The sequence below is a fragment of the Epargyreus clarus genome, unplaced genomic scaffold (assembly GCF_041222505.1).
Source record: "Epargyreus clarus isolate Ecla_fem2 unplaced genomic scaffold, WU_Ecla_fem_2.2 ptg000024l, whole genome shotgun sequence".
NCBI classification, from domain to species: Eukaryota; Metazoa; Arthropoda; class Insecta; order Lepidoptera; family Hesperiidae; genus Epargyreus; species Epargyreus clarus.
The window spans coordinates 12,662,087-12,667,567 of record NW_027332231.1 but is presented as its reverse complement, the minus strand read 5'-3'; the positions used below and the strand labels follow the sequence as shown (position 1 = coordinate 12,667,567).

The window sequence follows — 5,481 nt, the reverse complement described above, 5'->3', positions numbered from 1 at the left end:
AGTTCTTAAGTATATTGTATTATGAAATAGGTAGGCAAAAATTTGTTAAGATTGAATAACTAACAGGCGTTATTACCTAACTGGCGTAGGAAGCCATTTGTAATACCTATGTATCACAGGCATGTATCTGATATGTGTGGTAGGTATATGTTTCTTGATTTCATCTCATCAGTTCAACTATTTTGCAACCGGAGTCATAAGCCCGGCTAGCTCAGTCGGTAGAGCATGAGACTCTTAATCTCAGGGTCGTGGGTTCGAGCCCCACGTTGGGCGGTATTTTATTATTATTTTTTTTTACATTTTTATAGTACAGAGGATGTAAGTTTATAAAAAGTCATTACTTTTTTAATCGAAATCTGGATAATATGGACAGAGATAATTAGAAATCGTATTAATATTGTTATACAAATGCTTAAATTTTGTTCTAATGGTAAGCATTATTTAAAATACTACATAAGGTGGTAGAACCCTTTGTGGTTCGACTCCGGCGGCACCACCGCCACACCTATTTCTACCTAATAACAGCAGTGTTAGGCGCTTTTCCGACGCGTTCCAGCTTAGTCCTCAGGGGTAGCGGCGCATGTGTAGCCGCCCTCAGGTAGGAATATCTAATCCTATCTAAGATTGATTACAGATGTCCATGGGCGGCAGTAGCCACTTATCATCAGGTGGACTGCATGCTCGTCTGCTACTCCTACATTATAAAAAAAACTAGTTATAATTTTACGGTTAACCAGTATTATTATTATTATTCACTAGTATAAAATGTTTTCCACAAGGCGTACAAAGTTTTGTGTAAAAGCTAGCTATCTATAAATACTTGTATAAATATTATTCAACGCTTCAAATTATCTTTGATCTCACTGTGTTTAATCTACGTGATGATTGTTTGTCATAGCGGATAATTCTCGGAATATATTAGTATCGAAAATAGAATAGTTTTGGATAGTTCGTGTAGTAATGTTTAAGGGGAATCATTTGGTATAATAATTATTAATAATTCATATTGTACTGGTGGTCATTATACCTACATATTTAATATTCTATGCAGAATTTTGTTTTGTCTACGTTTGAAGCAAAGGTTCGGATTTCCCGTATTCGATCCCTGGCTAGGTAAACATCTAAATAAAATGGTCCTTAGCTGAACCGTGCCATAAAAAAATCTATTCAATATTAACAAAGTAACTAACGCGTGAAATGTAACTACTAACGGTCACCAATCCAACTCCCCACTGCGCCTCTTTTTTGTTGACGAGGGGGAAACCTTCAAAAGGTACCTGAAGCCGTGGGAGCGACGACGGGTTATGTGGGACTTTTACCACACTAAAACTCCCCCCGGTGACCGTCCTCAGCGCTGCGTAGAGGACTCCGGGATCTCCAAAGGAACGCAACCGGAGTCCTCTTAGCGCGTTGCCGCGTCGGGCTCCGCCCAGATGATGAGGAAGCTCGCCACTCCTTGTGGAGCGCACGACTGTATGAGATCACACATACCATCGTTCTTCCCGGGGTCGCTAGCCAGGTGGTTAGAGCTCCCACTCTTGCCGCCCGCAACCCCGAAAGCCCCCTTTAGTCGTCTCTTACGACAGGCAGAGGATACCGTAGCCCTATTCTGGTCCTGGAACTACAGGGACATCCCCACTGCGCCTAATGTTGCTTAACTTTGAAGCTTCACAAGTTGCGGATTTAATACGCTTGATCACCTTATTTCATATTTTATGTTCCCACAGGAAGAATTGTTAATGTAGAGCCGTTCAACCCGCAAATCAATAGGGTCCCACAGGGTCTAATAAAAGTGTCCGCAAGTTACCCGAGCGAGGAGAGGGTTCGGGGGCTGACAATGAATCATTGTCGCTAGCCATTCGTGTAAGGGTGTTTTCGAATTAGGACCCTTCATGGATCGACTAGAGCAGTTATAGCCTTTAGCGACTCTTCCTCATACTAAACGGGTCCGAGATTCGAATCTCAGCTAAGTCCTGATTTGTCGAAGTTAAAAATGAAATGGCAATTCCTTTTTGAAGGTGATAGCACCCTTTGTGGTTCAGCTCTGGAGGTACCACTGTCACATACATTTCTAGCTTATAACAGTAGTGTTAAGCGCTGCTGTGTTCTGTTTTAAGGGTGTGGTAAGAGACATACTAATCCGAGACGACTTCAGGGGTAGCATCAGTTGTCATCCGCTGGTAGAACTCGTATCGGGGGTTGATTAAAGATGTCCGTGGGCGAAAGTTCACTTACTATCAGGTGGACTGCATGCAGTAATGATAAAGGAATGATAAAGGAAAACATCGTGATAAAACTTACACTGCAAATTCTTAAAAAAATCTCAATTCGAACTTGGCCAGCGCCGTGGCTCGCATTACCCCTCTGATGAGACTCGTGCCCAGCAGTGGGATAATAATGTTCGGGCACTCTATTATAAGCGAATCGAAAGCCATGATACTTAAATCAAGTACATTAAACGCACGTGACACTAGTGCCGTGCCAAATTACTATCATTATCTCTCTAATACGCCTAAATTGTACCATTTTGTATATTATGATATTGGTTTTAGTAAAGGTCTTTCATGAGCTAGTTTGGCGTTTGCTAAAGATTGGTTTTGATTTTTGCGGGTGACCCTGAACCGCCAATTGAGGCCGAGATATAACCACTAGCCTGCCTTTTCGGAAAATAAAGTAATGACATACTTTAATGTACTATTTTGGTTTCTTAAACGCGGTCAGAGACTTCCTTGGTCTATAAAGTCAAGCAATATCGTTGTTGGCAATTGGATGGGTGACCCTTAGTGATAGGTGGTAGAATCAGTATGGTTCGACTGGATGTATGTGTAGTGTGCCTGCTACTCTCTACATGGCGACCCTGCCAGGATCCATGTAGAGAGTAGCAGGCTCTTGTATATTGAAAGGCGTCTTGTTTAGATTATGTCTTTATTGTGACTGTCTTAATAATACTCTTACACTAACTTATATAACTAAGTCTTACGCACACTACATATGAACCCTAATGAAGATAGAGCGAGTGTGCTTCAACTGAGGAGGTGCCACCGATATCAATGTTCAGGAGTGACAACGCACCTGTGATGGGCTCCATGGGTGGCAGTGACCACTTACCATCATTTGCCACTTATATAAATTGCTAACATCTACGAAGTGTAAAATTCGTTGGTCGAAAGTTAGATGGGTAACCGCTAAAGGTGGTTAGAATTCTTAGGACACACGAAACATTCCATCTTAGTCCTCAGGAGAATACATATATCTGCGATCGATTTCAGATGGTAATCCAATGTTTGGGATGATAACATATCCATGTGACAAAGACATCAGTTGAGCTTCGTGACATCGGTTGAGTTGAGCTACGTGTTCGTTAGATATTTCTTCCCAGCAGTGGGATAACAATAGGTACATAATGATAACACGAATATAATATATTCGTAAATTTAAATCGAAACTACGCCTGTGCGTTACAGAAATTTCAGTAATATTTGCAACTGTATCAATCGTATATTATTTATCAAAAATGAATAACAATTAACTGGACTATTCAGAACTCGCATGATATATAAATGATATTAGAATAGCATTGTTATGTTCTACATCGTAAAATATGTACATTGTTCCCGGTTCTGTATATTAGCATATTTCGAATTTCAATTCAAATCCAAACGTGGTTTGTGTAAATAGTGTTTTAAATTTCTGGTTTGGGTATGTGTGTTTACACCTTCTATGTGTACCTTTATACAAGGAAACCTAGAGTGTGACTTATTAGTTCATTATTTTATTTTGGTTTTAATCCAAAGTTTATAGCGTAATTTAGCAGTCATTCAATTTACGAGTGACTTCGAACTTAACTCCAAAATTAAAAGTCCAGATATGATTAGATTCCTTTCTTAGGTCGATTACAGATGCGCTGTTAAAAAGGACTAAGCTGGAATACCTTACAAAAGTATGTGCGTGCTTAGCATGTATTTACATCAATTTACCGTGTAATTGGACACATTCTAGTAATAACGCACGTGCAATAACACTAAACCGCAAACACGGGAATGTTGCGGTCTGAATTATAACCGAATGTCCGTAGCAAGATTATTGAGATGCATTGCCTTTACGCCGATAATGTTGCAGTTTATACGTTGCTATTTTGTTTAGGAAGCCATAAGGGCCTCTTTCCTGTCACGCGGGCTGTCCGCGTGCAAGTCTCATCCGAATGCGTGAAGCGCTGCAGCCATTTCCCGAACCTATAGAGAAAGTATCTATGAAATGATGGCATGCGAGCGGCACGCATGCAGATCAGAACGCATGCGGTTACAAACTCGCGTGATAGGAAAGATCCTCAAACATGTAGCAATAATTCATATTTTTGTAAACAGAAAAATGTATTCATGTACCTTGTAATCATATAACATATATATTATGGTCATTTTTTCCTACTTCACCAATTGTGAAAGTATTCTAGCCTTTTTGATAATTTAAACCTAAAACCACGCTAAAATCGCACAAGGAAAATCATTAATCCTGACGATCCTGATGGGGATAATGAGACAAAATTGTTAAAATCGTGTTTTGTAATTGTATTGTAATTCTTGAAAAGTGTTCAATTTTTCAAATTAATCGGACCGTTCGAAGTGGATAAACATCGAGTTCAAAGATACCGTTATATACAGGTCAAGCTAATAAAAGCGTGGTAATAAGAACCAAATTTAATCTTAAACATGGTCGTCGTCAACCCATTACCGTCCAACTGTTGGGCACAGCTATCAGGAAGACTGATTTAAATGTAAGAAAATGTAAGAAATGTAATGTCACCTAAAGATCTACCGAGTCTAAACTCAAACGCAAAACCATTGTGTGTCAAATTAATACAGAAACCTCTGTGCCACAAGGATCTAATTCTAAGGTCTATCACGTAAAGTTAAAATTACTGCGTAAATTCAGTCATATTGATGAATGTAAATTAAATTGGGCTTAATTAAAACACGCAGCAACTATAAATTAAATTAGCTCGATTAATATTATTGGGTTTGTTCCAAATTCAATAAATATATTGCTTGTATTTTAGAAGCTATGCAGCGGTCACAGATCTAAATTGTAAAATATACCTTCGAGTAGAATAACTGTAGTTTCTCTTTTTTTTTTCGCGTAATTAATTTGTAAGGTAGATATCTAAGGGCAATATGTTTAGCATAGTTTGAGAGCACTGTTATGAAATCAGAGCACAATATGAGACAGACAGAGCACGGTATGAGTTTTTACGTTTTTTACAAAAATGACTGATTTGTTTTTGTTTACGTATTTCCCATATCTTTCCAATCAGTTTTGACACAGTCTGCTGGGGGCGCTGATCAGAAATGTATGGGCTAATACAGATGATCATGGGCGTCAATGACCACTTACCATTAGGTGGACTGCATAATAATTTTCTACTTAAATCTTATAAAAATACATATATAGCTTTAGCGGTATCATCATAGATTAGTAAAGACTCAC

At 38.8% G+C, this 5,481-nt stretch overlaps 1 non-coding gene across 1 annotated transcript; it reads left to right on the top strand.

Annotated features, from left to right (window-relative positions):
• The first annotated feature begins 200 nt into the window (after positions 1-200).
• On the top strand, positions 201-273 carry TRNAK-CUU (transfer RNA lysine (anticodon CUU)). Its single transcript has one exon. It is a non-coding gene; the product is annotated as a tRNA-Lys (tRNA).
• The last annotated feature ends 5,208 nt before the right edge of the window (positions 274-5,481 follow it).